General features: G+C 35.4%; 1 long non-coding RNA gene across 1 annotated transcript; it reads left to right on the plus strand.

Moving 5' to 3' along the window:
- Positions 1-3654: 3654 nt before the first annotated feature.
- Positions 3655-22689, plus strand: LOC141555034 (uncharacterized). Its single transcript, XR_012486055.1, has 2 exons — positions 3655-3908; positions 20479-22689. It is a non-coding gene; the product is annotated as an uncharacterized LOC141555034 (long non-coding RNA).
- Positions 22690-23117: the final 428 nt, after the last annotated feature.

Below are 23117 nucleotides of genomic sequence, written 5' to 3' on the forward strand. Positions count from 1 at the left end.
AAGGAGTCACTGAGATGAAATCTGCTAAGTTTAGGCTTACAGCCCTGACCCTGAAAAAGTATTCATCTGTGCTCTAGTAGCAACAGTGTGTACAGTAATAATAGAACAAGAAGGAGAACACAAAGGGGGAAAAATGAGGAAAAGGGAATTGGTCAAGAAGACAGAAGGAGCTTGACCTCCAGAAGATTGAGGAAGATCTCAGTTAAACTCTCACCTCTAATATAATTTGGCTGAGGATTCTAAGCAATCCACTTAACTTCCTCAAGAACTCATAGACTGCCTAAACATCTGTGGCTGATTCTTATTGTTTGAGGGGGTTTCCTCACCTCCTTCCTAGGAGTTCCTAGGGAAATCAAGGTTGGGGGGAGGAAGGGAAAAGGGAGAGAGGAATATTAATCTCCTGTTTTTATAACACTTAAATTTTTTTTTTCAAGACTCACATTTATTATTTCATTTTAGTTGCATGACAACTCTGTGAGGTTGGTAGGGCAACTACACACACACACACACACACACACACACACACACACACACACGATTTGTTTTATTAAAGCTTTTTTCCCAAAAAACATATGCGTGGATAATTTATTCAACATTAGCCCTTGCAAAACCTTGTGTTCCAATTCAGCCTCGCTCCTTCTCCTATGTCCTTTCCTAGATGGCAAGTAGTCCAAAATATGTTAAATATGGTAGAAATATATGTTAAATCCAATAGATACATACAAATTTATACAATTATCTTGCTGCACAAGAAAAATCAAATCAGAGGGGGAAAAAGAGAGAAGCAAAATACAATGCAAGCAAACAACAACAAAAAGAGTGGAAATGCTATGTTGTGAACCAGTTCCCACAGTCCTCTCTCTGAGTGTAGATGGCTCTCTTCATCACTGAACAATTGGAACTGGTTTGAATCATCTCATTGTTGAAGAGAGTCGCTTTCATCAGAATTGGTCATTGTATAATCTTGTTGCCATGTATAATGATCTCCTGGTTCTGCTCATTTCACTCAGGATCAGTTCACGTAAGTCTCTTCAGGATTCTCTGAAATCCTCCTGATCATTTCTTAAAGAACAATAATATTCCAAAACATTCCTGTACCATAATTTATTCAGCCATTCTCCAATTGATGAGCATCCATTCAGTTTCCTATTTCTGGGCAAGTATTTTTATCTCCATTTTACTGATGAGGAAGTTAGGGCTTCCAGAGATATCACAGGCTAATTGTATTGAGAACTAGAAGCAGGAATAATCAGCAATCAGTAATCAGCTGATTGTTAAATTTTCAGGGTGAACATTCCTACCTCCCCCCCAAAAAAAAACCCAAAACACTTCAAGGCTTACTTTGTTGTTTGGTGGATTGTCTAGATTTAAGAAAGTGAGGAAGAAAATGGTGAAGATTAAATGGGAAAATGGTATTCTGCAGACATTCCCTACTCCATCCATCCCAACTGGTTTTTAATTTTTTCCAGCACATTCTTCGCTAGAGGTGATCTTTAGAGATAACATAGCCTAGCTCCCGCATTTTATAGATAAGAAAATAACCTCAATGAAGGGAAATGACTTACCTATAGCCATATAGTTATCATGTGTCATTTGAATTCATCTACCAGGCTCCTGGGGTGATACTGGGGAAGAATGAAGTTTGCTTTCAAGAACTGGTATTATTATACCAGCAATTTTCCTGAGGCTTGATAACAAAGCCATTTCAGGTAATGGTAAATGCTGACACAAAAGCAAAAAAAAGGGATCTAAAGTCCTTGATGGAGGAAGCAATCCTAGGAGAGAAGCAGGATTAAAAAAAATAATAATAATTAATAATAATAGTCACAGCCTATATTTGCATTGTGCATTCTGTTTACAAAGTACTTTCACATTCAATATTTCATTTGATCCTTGTAACAACCCTGGGGGGTAATCAGGATGAGTATCATTATCCTCATTTTACGGAAGAGACAACTGAGGCTTAAAGAAATGATTTATCCAAGTTCACATAGCTAGTGAGTAGAAGAACTGGAACCTGAAGGCACATCCTTTGATTCCTTGTACAGGTGCTTCTTCTATTACAATTGAAAATTATAATAGGTTACCAGTTTTTAAGGATTTTTAGCCTTTGAGCTTTTTTTTTTTTCATTACAAAAATATTTTATTTTAACTAATAAGCATTTTCTCCTTTCCCTGCTCTTATCCAGTCTCCAAACTGAAACAAAGAAAATGCTTGTGGCTAATATACATAGTTAAGCAAAACAAACTCCCATATTGATCATCTAAGATGTATATGTCAGTGCTGTTAACTTGAGTCCATTTCCTATAAGTCAGAGGTGGGGAGTGCCTTTGATCATGAATCCCTAGGAATTATAGCTATTGCATTGATCAGAATTCTTTTTTTTTTTAATTTCTTTAAAAATTCACATGCCATAACTTATTCAACTATTCCTCAATTGATGGGCATTCATTCAGTTTCCAGTTCTTTGTCACTACAAAAAAGGGTGCTACAAACATTTTTTCACATGTGGATTGTTTTCCCTACGATTTCTTTGGTATACAGACCCAATAGTGACACTGCTGGATCAAAGGGTATGCACAGTTTGGTAGCCTTTCTAGGCATAGTTCCAAATAGCTTTTTATTTTTTTTTTTAATACAAGAAAAGATATTTTTCAACATTCACCCTTGCAAAACCTTGTGTTCCAATTTTTTCTCCTTGCTCCTTCCTCTTCTCCCTCTCTAGACAGCAAGTAATCCAATATAGGTTAATCATGTACAATTCTTCTAAACATATTTCCACATTTTTCATGCTGTGCAAAAAAACCAGTTTTGCAGTTTTTCAGAGTTGGCCCTCTGGTCTTCAAGCCCCTTGCAAACCTGGAGAGTTTGTGCTGATTTGATTCATTTCTCTCAAGGCTCATCAACAGATGTTTAATACTTACCAAGATTTTTGATAAAATGAGAATGAGTCCTGCCCTGAGAAAGAGGTGACCCCAGAGATCATAAGACTAGATGGAACTTTAGAGACCATTGAAGTCTAATATTCTTACTTTACAGAAGAGGCCCATGGAAGTATAGTGATTTGCCTAATATCAGAGAGACAATAAGAGTCAGAGGTGGGATATGAAACCAAGTCCTATTATCTGAATAAGGCCACATTGTTCTTTGATTTTACTCCTCACTTATTTAATAACTCATGGTGTAACCTTGGGAAAAGTCTCAGTTTTCTCTTCATTATAGTGATAGGGACCAGATGACTCTAGATTTATTTATTTGTTTTGTTGTTTGTTTATTTATTAAAGTGCCTTCTGATGTTGCAGAATTCCACAATTTTATGATGATGGAACTAGATGTCATTCAGATGATAGTATAAGACAAAAAGTTTCATTAAAAGCTCTGATCCAGAAGAAGACCATGGATCCTTCAAAGAAGAAATCACTACTTTCTGGGAATGTCGGGGTAAGGACAGGTTTAAGATAGAGTTCCTAATCAACCGGTGAGCAGACACAATTCCAGAGGACTCCCTAGGGAACATGGTGCTCAGCTCCAGATAGAAGGCATTGATGGACTCAGAGCACAGACTAAAGTCCATGTTTTTGCTTTTGTTTGGACATGGCCAGTACAGGAATTTGGCTCAACTATATATGTTTGTAAAAGGTTTTGTTTTTGTTGCTTTCTCAGTTGGATGGAAGAGATAGGAGAAAGAGATTCAGACTAGAAATTTTAATTTTTTTTTTTTAAAAAGATGGAATTCCCAATAGACAATTATTGATCATTTCTGTTTTTATAACATCTTTTTTTCATTTCTATTATAAATATAAAATTAAATACAAGGCTTCAGAGAATCACAGAATATTAAAAGATGAAAACAACTTTGGGAAGCATCTGTTGCTTAACCTTTTTGAGTCATGGACCACTTTAACAGGTTGGTAAAGCCTCTTTCTTAAAAATCATCTCAGAATAGTGTTTTTTGTTTTGTTTTGTTTTGTTTTACATTTTTTTTAAATGTATTTATTTTTATTCATTTTTCCAAATTATCCCCCCCCCCCCTCCACTCCCTCTCCCCGATGACAGGTAATCCCATACATTTTACATGTGTTACAATATAACCTAGATACAATATATGTGTGTAAATACCATTTTCTTGTTGCACATTAATTATTAGCTTCCGAAGGTATAAGTAACCTGGATAGATAGACATTAGTGCTAACAATTTACATTCACTTCCCAGTGTTCCTTCTCTGGGTGTAGTTATTTCTGTCCTTCATTGATCAACTGGAAGTGAGTTGGATCTTCTTTATGTTGAAGATTTCCACTTCCATCAGAATACATCCTCATACAGTATTGTTGTTGAAGTGTATAGTGATCTTCTGGTTCTGCTCATTTCACTCAGCAACAGTTGATTTAAGTCTCTCCAAGCCTCTCTGTATTCCTCCTGCTGGTCATTTCTTACAGAGCAATAATAGAATAGTGTTTTTAAATGCATAAAATAAAATACAAATGATTTCAGTGGAAATCAAAATTAATGAAAATCAATATTTTTTTTCTCACATAAGTTTTTGAACCTCTTGCAATCTATCCACAGATTTCTTGGGGATCTGTGGAACTAAAGTAAAAAACCTTTGGCCTTGTCCAACTCATACCAAAACAAAAATTCCTTTCATACCATACAAGTAGCTATCTAGCCTTTGTTTGTGAATAAGGAATTACCACCTTTCATGGTAGTCCATTCCACTTTTGGATAGTTCCAATTGATAAGTGAGGTAGCTAGGTGGCAAAATGGATAGAATGCCATATCTGGAGTCAACAAAACTGGTCTTCCAGAATTCAAATATGATCTCAGCCACTTAATAGCTGTGTGATCCTGGGCAAGTCACTTTATCCTGTTTGCCTGTTTCCTCATCTCTAAAATGAACTGGAGAATGAAATGCCAAATCACTCCAGTATTTCTGCCAAGAATATCTCAAATGGAGCCAGGAAAAGTCAGACAAAACTGAAATTGCTCTGACAGATTGATAGTTTTTCTTGACATCAAGTTTAAATTATCCTCTTTATAACATTCACCCACTGCTCCTGGCTTTGCTTAATAGGACTGAGAAGAGTAAGTCTTTTCCCTCTTCAATAACATCCCTCCTAGCACTTGAAGACTACTACACTTTGCCCCCTAAACCTTTTCTTCTCAAGGCTGTTACTGCCAGCACCTTCAACACAGGCTAGTTTGTGATGATTTCAAGTTCTTCCATCATCTTCTTTCAGACACTTTCTAGTTTATCAATGTCCTCTAATTTATCAATGTTCAACTCGTAGAACACAATACTACAGATGTAGTCTCACCAGAGCAAAAATATAGTAAGTCTACCTATTTCTCCCTAGTGGTGAATACAGTGTGCCACTTAATATAATCTAAAATCATATTTACTTGGCCACACTCAGGTTTTTGTTCACTAAAGCTTCAGCAGTTCCTTTTCAAACAAACTGCAGTCTAGCCATGCCTTTTTTTTTTTTTTTTTTTAATCTAGAAGTTAATGAAATTTATATTTTGGACCTAAAGGTAATTTCCATTTTTTTATATTCAACCCAATATTCTTACTAATCAAAATATTTTTTGGTTACTGACTGTCATCTCATGTGTTAGCTTTTCTTCTAGTTTGGTGTCATCTAAAATTTGATGAGCATTGTCTATGTTTTTATTCAAGTCATTGATAAACAGGTTAAACAGCATAGTGCTAAGCTAATCTGGGCTGCACATACCCAAGACACTCCATTAGAAAGCTCCTTCCAAGTTAAAATGAAATCACCCACTAAGGACAATTCTTTAAGTCTGTCTTTGCAACCAACTCCAAATCCACCCAATGAGACCTTTGTCTAGCTTACATATTTCCATCTTATACACAGAAGTATCCCAACTCAAATGCTTTGCTAAGATCTAGGTAAATCATATCTGCTGAATTCCCCTGATATGTCAAATCTACTAACCCTTTCAAAAAAGGAAAATGATATTTAATCTAGGCATGACTTGTTCTTGATGAAGTCATACTGGCTCTTCAGGATCGCTGCTTCATTTTCTAGCTGTCCACTAATCATCCCTTTTAATAATACACTCTAGAATTTTCCCAGAAATTGAAGTCAAACTCCTTGGCGAGTAGCTTACAAAAAAAATCTCTCTCTCTCTTTCTCTCTCTCTCTCTCTCTCTCTCTCTCTCTCTCTCTCTCTCTCTCTCTCTCTCTCTCTCTCTCTCTCTCTTTCAAAAATGAGATATTTTACTCTAATCTTACACTGAGATGCCTCTTCTGTTCTACATGAATGTTCACAGATCACTGACAGTGGTCCAAGAATCACACCTGCAAATACTGTCAGTACTCCATAGTGTAGATCAATTGTGTGGACTTATTATCTTAGATCCCATCGAAGGGAACTTAGTTACTAAAGTACAAGACCCTGTGATGAGTCAGATAGCTCTATCTAAGCAGGTCTCATAGTATGACCCCTAAGGATAGTTATAGCATGAACATTATCTCATTCATATTGGGGAGTAGAAATAAGGATGTATAGGACAGATGCAAAATGTGTACCACAGAGGAGTCAAGGGATCTGCTAGAGGTTATAAAGTATGTTGACAGATTGTAGCAGAGATTAGAATTTAAGACTCTGCAGCCCTGAATGCAATTCCTTTTCTCCAGCCAAACTACTTCCAACAAATCCAGTAACAGTAATAGGCATCACTGGTTCACTAGAGAAAAGCTATGTTCCTTATACTTTAGTTTCATAGTTTAAAAAGACAGAAATTTATAAGAGTCATGCTCTTATGGATAAATGGACAAAGGATGGGGCAAATTATTTTTTTAAATGTATTTATGTATTTAAACTTAAATGAAAAATAAGAAAAATAGAAAAAGAAAGAAAAAATAAATATTGTCATGTGTCCAAGAGAACATCAGGGAGGATTTGAAATATGTAACAATAAATTTCCATTTCAAGAACACATACATAATAACAGAAGACTTTTCTTCTTTGTAGGTTTTTTTGTTCTCTGTTATGCACTTTTTACTTTGTTCTTTTTTCTCCTTTCTTCCCCCACTCCCCACAAGCAGGCTGCAGTTAAGCATGGATATACTTGTGTGTGTCATAATATATATGTATATACACATATACATGCATATATATATATATACATATTTATAAACTTACATGCACATACATATATATATATATACACCAGCATATACATATATTTCAAGTACAAGATTAGTATGGTTGACATATAATATAGATTACCCTCTTCTTTGAATCTTTTTAAAATGATTACTACCCCTACTTTTTTTTTTCCTAATAAATTTTATTCTTAATCATGTATATATCTCTTATTTCCTATCCCTGCTAACTCTTCTACTTTGCTTCTAGGCATTAACTGGGCAGATAAGTTCTAAGGGAGGAAAGACAAATATTTAATAGCTATTTGAGGAACTATTTAAACTTTTTTTTACAATCAATGGTATGAATTTTGAACAACTTTGAAGACTACCTTATTCCCATAAAGTTTAAAGTGGCCAGATTAATTAGTGATAGGGTTGTGAAGAAACTGGAACATGATAGTATTGGTGATAAACCTGATGCAATCTTTTGGGAGAACAATCTGGTAATACACAAGAATTATGAAACCAATCATACCCTTTAGCCCAGTAACTTCACTACTGGAACTGTATCCCAAGGATATTATTAGAAGGTAGAAAATAGATTTCACTATACAAAAATTACACATTAGGAATTTACTTGTAATAATGAAAAGCCAGAAACAACTTATATATCTAGACATTGGGGGATGTCTGAAAATACCAAGTTACATCAGTATAATGAAATGTTATCACACCACCAAAAAATGACAAATATGAAGCAAGCAAAGAAAGATGGAAAGACTGATATGAAGTGATGCAAACCAAAAGAGAAGAATCAGGACAACACACCCTGATTGGGACTAAATAAAGAATTACCTGCAAACAAAATCTGTTAAGTTCCCAGACAGAAAGAAATCAGAAAGGGAAATAGTAGACAGAAGATGTCATCATTATTATTTTGGTAAAGTTTTTTTTTTTTTTTTTGAAAATTTCTGCTTAGTAAATTGAAATAGATCAGAATTTACAGACATGGGAGCAGCTAGGTGGCGCAGTGGATAGAGCACCAGCCTTGAATTCAGGAGGACCTGAGTTCAAATCTGTCCTTAGACACTTAACACTTCCTAGCTGTGTGACCCTAGGCAAGTCACTTAATCCCAGCCTCAGAGAAAAAAAAAGAAAAGAAAAGAAAAAGGTAAACAGAATTTACAGACATTCTTTATTAGGCTTATATATTTGTTTTGTTGAGATTGCTGAGATCATTAAGGTTAAGTTTATTTAAAAATTATTAAAAAAAAACAAAAACAAAAACCAAACAGCTGGTGAGCACTACCTGGGAATTGGCAATATGGGCCCTTATTAAGTTCTATGGAATGAGTGGCAATCACCTATTGATAGACAATCTTGCATCCTTTGCTAATGCAATTGTGACCAGATTCCTTAATAGAGATGCTCTTTATGGAATGACACACTAGATACTTCCTGCCCTTAGAAAAAACTGAGGTTGTTCCTGTTCCCATAAATTTGCTGATTAAGAAAATTAATAATATTTTTAGTTTTGGGTAATTTAATCATTAACAAGGCAAACAAGCTATTAAATTAAAAAGAATTGTCATTTGCCCATCTCTTTTAGACCAAAGACAATCAAATTAAAGACAAACACTTCATCAAGTGAGTAAAGACAATGTGAAAGGAAAAATGGATGGCAAAAAAATCAAAGAGGGCAATCTCCTTTGATAGATGTTTTCTTTTACAACATGATTAATATAGAAATGTTTTGTATGACTACACATGAATAACCTATATCAAATTGCTTGTCTTCTCAACAAGGCACGGATAGGTAGGAAGTAAGAGAGACAATGTGGAAGTCAAAGTTTAAAAAACAAATGTTAAAAATTGTTTTTACATGTAAGTGGGAAGAAATAAAATATTAAATATTTTTTTAAAGAAAGCTCTTTGTACACTTTAAAGTGCCATAGAAATGTGAACTATTTTCTTACTAAGGTTGTACCTATAACTCCCTTTATTGGCTTGTGCTATCATCCATCCAGGTTCAAGTTCAAGTATTCCTTGGGGACTCCAAGCTACATTGATTTCTCCCCCCAATAATAAACAACATTTATGGAGCATTTTAAGTGCTTTAATAATTATCTCAACATCTCATAACAACCCTGTGAAATATATACTATGGTTATGATTGTCCCCCATTTTATATATTAAAAAACTGAGGTGGAGAGAAGTGACTTTGTCCTCGAGGTATAATTTGAATCTAGATCTTGTCTTTCTGAGTCCAGCAAGCCATTCCTTGAGCTTCACTACCTTTCCTCATTTTAGGAATTATGCTTTCCAGTTTATTATGTTAATATATTTAATATTTAATAACACAAACTATTAATATATTTAATATTGATATAACATAGTAAATATTATATATGATATAATAAATATCAATAATTATTTTGATATGTTTAACAATAATAAATAATAATATATTTATTGTTATTGTTATTATTATTTTTTATTATCAAGTTTAGCACATAACTGTTCTGTTTCATGGTTGTTAAATCTTCTCTCCCCAAATAAAGGGTAAGCTTCTTGAGAACAGAGACTACATCTTTTACAGGATGTCCTTTGCATGGACACATAATAAATAAAGGATTGCTGAATTGACTTAAATTGAAACAAAAATGAAAGAAACTTGAGAAAAATAAGCCCAATCTCTCACTCAGTGCCAGGATCCCTTCCCCAACATCCTTGAACAAATGCTCACCTAATCTGTTTAGCTAAAACCTCACCTTCTGCATGAAGCCTTTCACAAGCCTCCCCCCAACCTTTTTTTTTTTTTCTTTTTTTGAGGCTGGGGTTAAGTGATTTGCCCAGGGTCACACAGCTAGGAAGTGTTAAGTGTCTGAGACCAGATTTGAACTGAGGTCCTCCTGAATTCAGGGCTGGTGCTCTATCCACTGCACCACCTAGCTGCCCCCACAAACCTCCCCCTTAATGTCAGTACCTTTCTCTGTGTATCTCCTCAACTTATACTTTGTATAACTTATTAGATCATAAGCTCCTTGAGGAACATTATCTTTCTATGTATCCCCACTGGTTAGCACGATACCTAACACATAGTAGGCACTTAGAAAAATGCTAACTGCTAAGGTTGTTGTTACTGCTGTTGTTATTGAATTGATCAATCTATGAGGACACAAGAAATCTGGGTCCCAGTGCCAGCTCTAACACTTACTAGAATATTTACAGATATTTACTTACTAATATTTACATAGGTAAATATTAAATCTTTCTCTGAATCCTCTTTTAAATGGAGATCCGAATATTTACATGCTAAATGGTACAGTGAATAGAGTACCACTCCTGAAGTCAGAGTCAGAATGACTCATTTTCTGGAGTTCAAATCTGATCTCAGACACTTACTAGTTTTGAGATTCTGGGTGAGTCACTTAACCCTGTGTACCTCAGTTTCCTCATCTATAAAATGAGCTGGAGAACAAAATGTCAAATCACTCCAGCATCTCTGCCAAGAAAACTTCAAATGGAATCACAAAGAGTCAGATCTGACTGAAAAATGATTAAACAACAGTAATAAACCTGAAAGTCCTACAGGAATGTGTTGTTATTTATTATTATTGGCAGAAAAGGTTCTTGTCTCTTTAGAATAGCTCAAGTGTGAAGGTGAGAGGATAAAGGAGGTAAGCAAGGTGACCTCTCAATCTACCTTGTAGTATATGTGTGTGTGTGTGTGTGTGTGTGTGTGTGTGTGTGTGTGTGTTCCCAAGGCTGGTTCAGGTTAACATTCATTTTCATTTTTCTGGCTGGTTTGTTCTCCTTCTCAAGTTACCCAACCCTGTCCTAAGGAGAGAGACTCTACGTCACTGTGATTTCTGAACCAAGAAAGCACCCTGCTTGGGAGTTTGGCAGGTCTTTGTCTTCCTGAGAAACTGAAGCTGGGATTTCCTAGCTTTCTTGCAGTTGTGAGCTTAAACTCCTTGGGGGTAGGGAGGTAGAGACATGTCTTAGAAATGAACAGAAAAAAAGTCCCTGATTCTGACTAATTCCCTTATTGGGGATCCTTGGATGATTGATTTCCCTGAACTCAATTGTAATTGACTTGGCTTGACATAATTAAAAGAATGCTCCATTGACAGGCAGAGGACTTGGATTCAAATCCCAGCTCTATTATTCACAATCTGTATGCTTTTTAGCAACTCACTTAACTTCGATTTCCTCAGTTGTAATGGTTAAAATAGATGGTCTCATTCAACTTTGAATCTTTGGAACTTTGATCTTTGAGATCCCCAATCAGTTCTAATTCTATATATTTTGAACTGTTTTCTTTCTTTTAAAAAATAGCTTTTTAATTTTCAAAACATATGCAAAATTAGTTTTCAACATCCACCCTTGCAAAACCTTGTGTTCCAAATATTTCTCCCTCCCTCCCCACCTCCCTTCTCCCCTGGACAGCAATATAGTTATTCCAATATAGGTTAAACGTGAGCAATTCTTCCAAACATATTTCCACATATATCATGTTGTGCAAGAAAAATCAGATCAAAAGGGGAAAAAAATGAGGAGAAAAAAAAAAGTGAACAAACAAGGACAAAAAAAATGAAAATACTATGCACTGATCCACATTCAGTCTCTATAGTTCTCTTTCTAGATGTGAATAGCACTTTTCCATCACAAGTCTATTGGATTTGCCTTGAATCACCTCATTGTTGAAAAGATAGTATTACATCATGGTTGATCATTACTTAATCTTGTTGCCATGTACAAAGTTCTCTAGACTCTACTCACTTCACTTAGCATTGGTTTATGTAATCTCTCTAGACCTTTCTGAAATCAACTTGCTGATCATTTCTTATAGAATAAAATTCCATTACATTCATATACTTTCTTTTCTAAATGTTCAAAGAGACTAAATATTATTTGGGCAAAAAAGGTAGAAAGCCTAGAATCATCAGGAAAACTGTAGATAAGGAAACTGAGTCTTAGAAAAGTGACAGGATTTGCTCAAGGTCACACAGGTGTTTCTGACAGAGCAAGAGCTATTATTCAGATAGGTCAGGAGAAACAACAACAACAACAAAAAAACAAGAGGCAAATAGAAGGTGAATGACATGGCATCTGGTTGAAGGAGCCTGGGACTAGAAATAGGAGCTCGAAAGTAGAGGCTTAAAGTTGGGAGGATCATTTAATCCAAGTCTCCTCATTTTACAGATAAGCACAGGGAAGTTAAATGATTATTTAAGATCACCCAAAGAGTGCTGAGATTTGGGCCCAGCTCCTTTGTCTACAAACCCAAGCACTTTTTTCACCAACCATTCTCTAGAGTTGTGTTCCAAGCTTTACTCCTAATTTGCTGGGTACCTCTCAGACTAGTAAAATGGTGGGATTGGATGAAACAGCTTCTGAGGTCCTCATCAGCACCAATTCTGAACAGCAAAACATTAGATTTCTCTGAGACTTGGTAATATGGAGATAGAAATACCTACACTACCTATTCACGGATGCCTCCTAAGGGCCAAGACAAAGTTCTTGAAAGTACTTTGCAACATGTTTAAGCTATATCAAATTGCTTGCTGTCTAGGAGAAGGGGAGTGAAAGAGGGGGGAAAAAATGGAACACAAAGTTTTACAAAGGTCAGTGTTGAAAATTATCTTGATATGTATTTGGAAAAATAAAATATTAATTTTTAAAAAGTACTTTGTAAAACAAAAAAATGTATTTATTCCTGACCTCTCACTTTAGAGGGTCACACTTTTTTTTCTAAAATTTTTTTTTTGTTTTTTATTCTAAATTTAACAAACACTAAATAAAATGGGCATTTCCATTTGCTATGTAAAACAGAAGAGGAGAATCAGATGTGTGACATCATCTCATGATTATGTACAGCTTGGTTTTCTTATAAATATATAATAAATTCAACATATAACTTTCAAAGCTGTGCTGCTCATCTGTGATTATTTGTAGCTTTTCTTTCATTCTCTTCTGTGAATTAAACAAATGATCCTTTTTCTTTTTCTTTTTTTATCCTTATCCCCACCATCCCTCTCATCCCAGAATTGGAAAAGAAAAACAAAGACCGTGTAACAACTATTCATAGATTCAAACAGGTTTTCAAAGATTCATTGCTCTCATACCTGTAAAACAAATGAATGAATCAATGAAAAAAGCATTTATTAAGTGCTTACTTTGTGCAAAACTCTATGTTAAGTGCTGGGAGTATAAGCAGTCTGTTCACAATCTAACAGGAGAGACAACACATAGCATTTTAACAGCAAGTCAAATGCAGATTAAAAAGGTCCCACAGTTCTTAGGCTACAGCAACAATTCTCCTTCACTGTTATTTCTACTGACAAAATCTTATTATTTTCTGATGCTAAACCATTTGCAATAGAAATTTGGTAATAGATTTCCGACAGCTGGTCATAAGAGGTGACTTAGTACTAATATTCACAACTACAGGCTCAGAGGTGACGTTAGGAAAAGCTGAAAAGGAAGCTGGGCTGGCACAGACATTTCACTGAGAGATCTGAAGCTCTGCCCTAACCCTGTTCCCCTGCTTTTAGATTTCAGGCCCTGGATCCTGAATACAGGGCAGGGATTGAGGTTATTCCACCAGGCCCAACCAGGGTTTCTGTTCAGCTCCTCCCAGCTCCACCCTGGCCTGGGAAGTGTTACCTGCAATCCTTTCATGGAAGGGAATACTTCATGCTCACATTCCATAAACTGTGGGTGGGTTGGGCTGTGCACTAGGATCAACTCCTAGTGATCCAACTTAATTGTCATAAGAAAAAAATAGACAATGGAAATTCAAAGATAATTATTTCTTAAAATAGAATGTTCCCCCAAAGTTCCTAATTACAGGACCTGCTCCTAGGCAATGTTATAAAGTGGAGAAAGTTTACATTTAGGGGCAAAATCTGTCATCTGGTCCTTCACTGGGATTCGTAGGTCTTCCTTCCTTCAGTCTCCTTGGCTGTCGACATGGCATAGTGAAGAGAATGCTGTATCTAACATTAGAAAGAACTGGGTTGGGACAGCTAGGAGGTGCAGTGGATAGGAGCACCAGCCTTGAATTCAGGAGGACTCGAGTTCAAATCTGATCTCAGACACTTCCTAGCTTTGTGACCTTGGCCAAGTCACTTAACCCCAGCCTCAAAAAGAAAAGAAAAAGAAGAAAGAATTGGATTGGTTGTACCTATATAAACCCATATCAAATTGCATACTGTTTTAGGGAGGAGGGAGATAATGGAAAGAAGGAAAAGATTTGCAAGTCAAAATTGTTTTTAAATGAATATTAAAAATGGTCTTTATGTGTAATTTGGAGAACAATAAAACACTACACATATATATATGTGTATGTATGTTTATATATGTGTATGTATGTATATGAAATAAATATAAAAATGTAATTATATGAAAGAACTGAATTCAAAATCCAAATCTCTGGCACAAACTGTATGACCTTGAGCAAGTTATTTCTCTGGGCCTCAGTTTTCTTACCTGTCAAGTGGGTTGGACTAAATGGGCTTTAAAGATCCATTAACCCTAGGTTTATTATCTTATTAGCCTATGGCACACACACACACACACACACACACACACACACACACACATTTTTTCTTTGTTCTTATATGTGTATGTATTATATGTATAATAGATTATCATTGTATTATATATTATAATATATACATAATTATATATAAACACATGCATATGTATGTGCATATATATATATATATATATATATATATATATATATATACACACATATATATAAATATATACATATCCACACACGAAAAAAACATCTCTCTGGATTCTAGTTTCCTCATCTGTAAAATGAGAGGGTTGGACTAAATGGCTTCTGAGGTCTCTTCCAGAAATAAATCTATAATCCTAGGATTCTATGTATATCTTGGCTTGCTTTTTTCTGCCAATGGTTCTTTCCCCAGACTTTGACCCACCCTTATCCAGTTTTTATACTATACTTGGAGGCTCAATATGATTTAAAATAATCTAGTTAGAAACCTTCTAGTCATTGATTCTTCAAAAGGGTCTGTTGGGTGAGGTGGAATTTCACAGAGGCAAAAGGGAAAAAAAAAAAAAAAATCACAGCTTGGCTGTACTCTGCCTAAAAAAAGTGTCTACTCCCAAAAGTCCCTAAATTGTTCATTTTTTTCAGTCTCCTTTGGATGTGACAAGTTCAGTTTTTCCCAAAAAACTTTACAATCCAGAAACAGACAGGGCCACAAATTCCCCTCTTTGTATACACTTATGCATAAAGTTGCCCAGAAGTCATTATGACTTTGCATTGTGTTCTGGGTATGTCTTTGTTTTTACTGTTTTATTGATGATCTTTGTTTTTTATATTACATTAATTTACCAGTAGGTCCTACTTCCTGGGAGGGGCTGCTGAGTGATATGATAGAGTTTGGGGGCTGGAGTCAAGAAGACCTAAATTCAAATTTACTTCAGAAACTGTGTGACTGTGGGTAAATCACTTCAGATCACTTCAGATTTTTTGTGAAAGTAGATCACAAAATAGTAGTAATTTCACCTCTTTTTTTTTTTTTTTTTTTGTTATTTGCTTGTCTTTTTTTCCTTTCTCATTTTTCCCCCTTTTTGGTCTGATTTTTCTTATACAGCATGATAAGTGTGGAAATATGTTTAGAAGAATTGCACAAGTTTAACCTATATTGGATTACTTGCTGTCCAGAGGAGGGAATGGGGGAAAATTTGAACACAAAGTTTTGCAATAGTGGATGTTGAAAATTATCTTTGCGTGTATTTTGAAAATAAAAAGCTAATTTTAAAATTTTTCAAAAGGGTGCATGAAAAAATGAAGCCTCAATTATCCAAAAGGAATCATTTCCCAAAAGTGTCGCATTCCAACTTCTTGTTTTATCTTTTACTATAATCTTACTTAGGAAAGGATTTGTAGGATCATAGATTTAGAGCCGGAATGAACATTCGAGCTTAGGGAAAGGACCATGTATTTCAACACCTCATTTTGTGAATAAGGAAACTGAGATACAGAGAAATTAAAAATGAGTTGCCAACAGTCACATAGCTAAAAAGTGGCTGAGATGAGGCTAGAACTCCACTCTTCCTGACTCAGTCCTATGTCTTAATCATCATTCCTCTCAAGGGAAAATGAGTTAATTCATAGGTAGTCACTGGCCAATTCTCACAAATGGAAGTTAGCCAAGATGTATAGGAATCTGGGCCACTAATTCCCTGTTTTACTGTAGGCAAGACATTTCATTCCTCTGGTCCTCAGGTTCCCTATCTTTGAAATAATGGTGCTGGAAATGAGATTTTTGGACGTGGATAATGCTGGGAATTTGTTTTGCTTGGCTACATGTATTTGACAAAGACTTTTTTTTTTTTTTTTCCTTTTTAACTGGGATAGGATGAAGAGAAAACAAATGCTTGTTAATTGAAAAATTAGAACAAAATAAGAAGGCTGGACACATCCAAACAGTTTTGATTAATGTGTGATCTGGAGCCCTTAACAGAACTTGATTTGGGGGTGAGGGGGAAGTCTTCTCTAATCCCTAGGAAACTAATCCCTGGTTCCTTCTAATCCTAGCTCAGTCACACATTAATTTATATGACCTTGATCAAGTCACATTCCATTTCTGTGTCTATTTCCTATTCTATCAAATCAAAGTGTTGAATTAGATGATCTCAAGGGGCCCTCTCCACTCTAAAATGCTATGGCTGATGTTTATTGATTGATTAATAGGAGAGAAAAACAGGATGACTCTATGGGAAAGAGAGAGAAGGACACAAGCAGCTGAAATTTAGAACTCCAGCAGCTGTGCTTAGTTTGGATGAAAACATCAAAAATTTCCTTTCTTCTATCTCCCCACATGCACTTCCAAGAAGCCCAGTTGTTTCACAATAGACCCCCCATTTCTGCTTTCTTAAGAATTACTTCACTCTAGAGAACCATGGCAACTTTTCCCTTTAGAAGATTCCCTGTCCCCCTCCTGTCCCCAGAGATCTTTCTCTGCCTCAGTTTCTTCAACTGAAAGATTGGACTAAATGGCCTCTGATCCCATCTTAAAATCTATGGTTCTATCACAAATTTAGATGGGATCCAAAATCCATTGTCTGTTTTGCAGATTCCATCCATAAGATCTATGATCTTTCAGAACTCCATGGCTTTTCCCAGGCTACAGGGAAAAGTCACAGCAGGCAGTAAAGAGCAGAGCAGCAACAGATGCCAAATTGTCTGTCTGCCATGGGCAGCCCGGATGAATCAGAGACCAGCAGATTAGAGTGAGATGAAATCCTTTAAATTCTGGAGTCAGTTTAGAGTCATCCCTTCCTGTATATGTCATCAGCAGTTCTGGCCCTGAAGGTAGGGATGGAAAGGGTATAAATAACAATAACTGATAAGCAGAAACTTTCTTTTTTCTTTCTTCCTTCTTTCTTCCTTTCTTTTTCCTTGTTTCTTTTTTCCTTCCTTCTTTTATCGTCTCCCTCCCTCTTTTCTTTCTTTTTCTTTTTTCTTCCTCCCTTCCTTCTTTTTCTTTCTTTGTTTCTTTCTTCCTTGTTTCTTTCTTCCTTTCTTTCTTTCTTTCTTTCTTTCTTTCTTTCTTTCTTCTTCTTCTTTCTTTCTTTCTTTCTTTCTTTCTTTCTTTCTTTCTTTCTTTCTTTCTTTCTTCTTTCTTTCTTTCCTTCTTTCTTTCCTTCTTTCTTTCCTTCTTTCTTTCTTTCCTTCTTTCTTTCTTTCTTTCTTTCTTTCTTTCTTTCTTTCTTTCTTTTCTTTCTTTCTTTCTTTCTTTCTTTTTCTTTCTTTCTTTCTTTCTTTCTTTCTTTCTTTCTTTCTTTCTTCCTTTCTTGTTTCTTGTTTCTTTTTTCCTTCCTTCCTTTATTGTCTCCTCCCTCTTTTCTTTCTTTCTTTTTCTTTTTTCTTTCTTTTTCTTTTTTCTTCCTCCTTCCCTTCCTTCTTTTTCTTTCTTCTTTCTTTCTTCCTTCTTTTTCTTTCTTTCTTCCTTCCTTCTTTTCCTTTTCTTTCTTTCTTCCTTCCTTCTTTTCTTTTCTTTCTTTCTTTCTTTCTTCTTCTCTTCTTTCTTTCTTCCTTTCTTTCTTTCTTTCTTTCTTTCTTTCTTCTTTCTTTCTTTCTTTCTTTCTTTCTTTCTTTCTTTCTTTCTTTCTTTCTTTCTTTCTTTCTTTCTTTCTTCCTTCCTTCCTTTCTTCTTCCTTCCTTCCTTTCTTCCTTCTTTCTTTCTTCCTTCCTTCCTTCCTTTCTTCTTCTTCTTTCTTCTTCCTTCCTTCCTTCTTTCTTTCTTCTTCCTTCCTTCCTTCTTTTCTTTTCTTTCTTCCTTTCTTTCTTTCTTCCTTTCTTTCTTTCTTCTTCTTTCTTTTCTTTCTTCTTTCTTTCTTTCTTTCTTTCTTTCTTTCTTCTTTCTTTTCTTTCTTTCTTTCTTTCTTCCTTTCTTTCTTTCTTCCTTTCTTCTTTCTTCCTTCCTTCCTTCTTTCTTCCTTCCTTCCTTTCTTCCTTTCTTCCTTCCTTCCTTCCTTCCTTCCTTCCTTCCTTTCTTCCTTCCTTCCTTTCTTTCTTTCTTTCTTCCTTTTCTTTCTTTCTTTCTTTCTTTCTTTCTTTCTTTCTTTCTTTCTTTCTTTCTTTCTTTCTTTCTTTCTTTCTTTCTTTCTTTCTTTCTTTCTTTCTTTCTTTCTTTCTTCCTTCCTTCCTTCCTTCCTTCCTTCCTTCCTTTCTTTCTTTCTTTCTTTCTTTTCTTTCTTTTCTTTCTTTCTTTCTTTTCTTTCTTTCTTTCTTTCTTTCTTTCTTTCTTTCTTTCTTTCTTTCTTTCTTTCTTTCTTTCTTTCTTTCTTTCTTTCTTTCTTCCTTTCTTTCTTTCTTCCTTTCTTTCTTTCTTTCTTTCTTTCTTTCTTTCTTTCTTTCTTTCTTTCTTTCTTTCTTTCTTTCTTTCTTTCTTTCTTTTCTTTTCCTTTCTTCCTGGCCCCAGTGCCTGGAAATCTTTTCCTTCTCATCTCTGCCTCTTAGCTTTCCAGGTTTCCTTCAAGTCTAGCTAAAATTCCACCTTCCATAAGAAGCATTTCTCAATCTAACCTTAAGGCTACTACCTTATCTTTGTTGATTATTTTCTTTTGATTATATCCTGTCTATAGCTTGTTTGTACATAGATATGTGTTGTCTCCCCCACCACTTCGAGTTTCTTGAAAGCTGGAACTATCTTGCTTGCTTGTACCCTCAGTATTTAGAATAATGCCTGGCATACTACAGATGCCTAGTAAATGTTCATTGATTGATTAACTGTACTATCTCCATTATCCAATGTCAGCTTGCTTTGGTAGTTAATAATCAAAAAGACACCTGAGTTTGGAATCATGCCTCTTAATCAACCAATCAATTAAGAAACATTTGTTGGGTGCCTGATATGCCAGGCACTGGGCTAGCAGTGGAGATACAAAAAGAGGCAAAAGACAAGTGCCTACCTTCAAATAGCTCACAACATGATGGACCATGTACAAGGTGTTACTATGAACAACTCACAGACTTGTAGCTAAAATGGGCCTCAGAGACCATCTTGTCCAATTTCTTTATTTTAAAGATGAGGAAAGTATGGCACAGAAATTGAATTTCTTGCCCCAAATCACAAGGTAAATCAGAGCTGGAAATAGTATTATTTTTTTTTCATAGTTTCTTTTTTTAAAATTAATTTTATAATTATAATTTTTTTTGACAGTATACATGCATGAGTAATTTTTTTTTTAAATAACATTATCCCTTGTATTCATTCTTCCAGATTTTCCCCTCCTTCCCTCTACTCCCTCCCCTAGATGACAGGCAATGTCATATATTTTACATGTGTTACAGTATAACCTAGATATAATATATGTGTGTAAATCCAATTTTCTTGTTGCACGTTAAGTATTGGATTCCGAAGGTATAAGTAACCTGGGTAGATAGACAGTAGTGCTAACAATTTACATTCAATGTTCCTTCTCTGGCTGTAGTTGTTTCTGTCCATCATTGATCAACTGGAAGTGAATTGGATCTTCTTTATGTTGAAGATATCCACTTCCATCAGAATACATCTTCATACAGCGCTGTTGTTGAAGTGTGTAGTGATCTCCTGGTTCTGCTCATGGAAATAGTATTATTACACATACACCCACCCCAGCCCATTTCTCCCATTAGGCAGCACTGCCTCTTTCTCAATAGATACCTGCTTTGACTTGAAATCAAGTAATTTAAGAGTTAAATTCAAAGTGTGTAAGATCTGAGTATACCCTCCAATCATATTCAATTCAGTTATTTTTAAATTTAAAAATATTAATTCAGAATTTAATGAACATCAAATAAAATGTCCTTTTCCTTTCCACAGTAGAATAAAAGAAGAAGAAGGAGAAGAAGAAGAAGAAGAAGAAGAAGAAGAAGAAGAAGAAGAAGAAGAAGAAGAAGAAGAAGAAGAAGAAGAAGAAGAAGAAGAAGAAGAAGAAGAAGAAGAAGAATGTACACAAAACTACAAATCTCCATTCTTGCACAGCTGGCTTTTTTTTTTTTTTTTTTTAATGTGTCTAAGTTTAGCCTGTAGAGCTTTCAAGGCTGACTTGCTTGCCATTCAGTTCAACAAGCATTTATTAGGTACCTACTATGTTCATAATACCATATTCTGAATATGAATCATGAAAGATTTAAAAAAAAAAGTTGAAGAGGAATACATTTCTGTTATCTTCCCCCAAAATCACTTTGTATTTATTTTGTAAATACTTCTATATAAACAAGTTGTATCCTCTGTCCAGAATGTCAGGTTCTTTGAAGCTGGAACTGTTTGCTCTTTTGTCTTTGTATCATCAGGCCTGGCACAGAATAGGAGTTTGATGTTAACTAACTGATTGATGACAAAAAGTGCTCTGGCTTTCACCAAGGTGTCAGATAAACTCTGGCCAAACTTCAAGTCCTTTGGGGTTTTATGGGGGAAAGAAGACAGGATGGGAGCAATAATGCTGAGATTTATTGTTTTAGGGGCATGTAAGAGAATGTATAAAATCCATGATAACTAAAAGATACCCATACACCTTGCCCTGGGTGTGTCAATGCTCTGTGAACCATTTTGTTGTTGTTATTCTTGTTTTAACCTTACTAGTTTTAGTCTTACTCTTCTCTCTGGCCAGCTCTGAAAGGCTATGTAGTTCAAAGATGGAGAGGTAACTGGCTTCTCTTCTTTGAAATTTGGGGCAAAAAGAGGCATTAAGACCAGTCAAGTCTGAACTCAGTGAGAATAGTCTGAGTTCTCTGATTTCTAAAGTAGTCAACCCTATAATGTAACAGAGGAGATGGCTCTCTGGGATAGTGGAAAGCTTTATGGACTTGAAGTTAGAAGAACTGGGTGGAACCCCCAAGTTTCACATAGACTATTTATGTGGTCTAATCTGGATCTCTTCAACCAAACATTTTGATAATAATCGTCTTTTTCCTGAACCTCTTAATAATATTCCCTAAGATGATCACCTTGGTTTTCTTCTCTCTCTGCCTGTCTTTCTTGTTAAGCTCACAGTTTTGACCACCATTTCTGTAGGGATAACTCCAAAATCAATGTCTTCATCTCTGTCCATTTTTTCAGACTTATTCCGTCTGGAAGTTCCACCACCTAGAAGCAACTAGGTGTCTAATTGGACACTGGGCCTGAATCAGGAAAATTGGAGTTCAAATCCAGCCTCAGACTCTTTTAGATGTGTGATTGTGGACAAATCAGTCATCTCTGTTTGTCTCAGGTTCCTCAACTATAAAATGAGAATAATAATAATAACATCTAACGATCAGGGTGGTTATGAGAAACAAACGAGATATTTACAAAGCACTTAGCATAGTGTCTGGTATAATAGGTATTTAATAAATGTTTCCCTCCAGTTCCTTACTTACCATGTCCCCAAATTCAAACTTTTCATCCTTCCCTCAAATTTATCTTCTATCATATCTTCCCTAATTCTTTCAGTGGTATCATCCTTCACCTAATTTCTCCTGTTGGAAGCCTTTAATTTTTTTTTTCCTCTTCCTTTAAATCTCCTGATCCAATCATTGTCAGGTCCCATTGAGCCTCTGCAACGCTTTCCCATCCATCACCTATTTCTATTGCCATCCCTTTACACCAGGCCTCCAGTACCAGCCACATGGATTGTTTTGATAATCGGTCTTATTGCCTCTCTCTCTCCAATGGAATCCATTATTTTATGTTGGGAAATAATGTCTTATTGATGTCTTATTCTTACATCATAGTTATGTCATTTCCTGATAGAGACAATAAGAGAACCATTGAAGGGATCCAGCCAGTAAGGGAACCATTGATCTGTCCGATCCCTCAAAATGAGTGAACCCTTTGTAACCAAGAAAAACAATTCCTCACAACTACCTAACTGAGCAACTGTGTCTGACAACATGTGGATCCATGTGCAATTCCTCAGATTTCCATCGAAAGCAGGGAGATTCATTTCTTCATTTCTTAATACTTACACCTTTCCTCAGAAGTATCCTACATGTATTTTGTACATAGTTGTTTGTGTGTCATTTCTTCCATTAAATGATGACTTACTTGAAATAAGGACTATTTTTTCCTTCCCTTATGTTGTATCTATGATGCTTAGGACGGTGCCTGACACATAAAAGTTGCTTAATAATTGCCTATTGACTTCTCCCAAGCTAAGACCCAACCCATTTCTTTAAACCATTGCCAGTTTTATTCTTCTTATGCTCTGACTCCTTGCTATCCTTCACACTTATACCTACCCCTACAGGTATTTATCAACATTTTAGCTTTCCTTTTTTAAAATAGCATTTTATTTTCCCAAATACATGTAAGGATAGTTTTCAATTTTCATTTGTGTAAAACTTGATTCCTGGGAGGATTCTGCTATTATTATCCCTATTTAATAGTTTGGGAAATTGAGACAGAAGTCAAGGGACTTGTCTAGGGCCACATAGCTAGTAAACTTAGGTGTTCCTGACATCTTTAATGTACAAATTAAA

The sequence above is a fragment of the Sminthopsis crassicaudata genome, chromosome 1, assembly GCF_048593235.1.
Source record: "Sminthopsis crassicaudata isolate SCR6 chromosome 1, ASM4859323v1, whole genome shotgun sequence".
Lineage (NCBI taxonomy): Eukaryota > Metazoa > Chordata > Mammalia > Dasyuromorphia > Dasyuridae > Sminthopsis > Sminthopsis crassicaudata.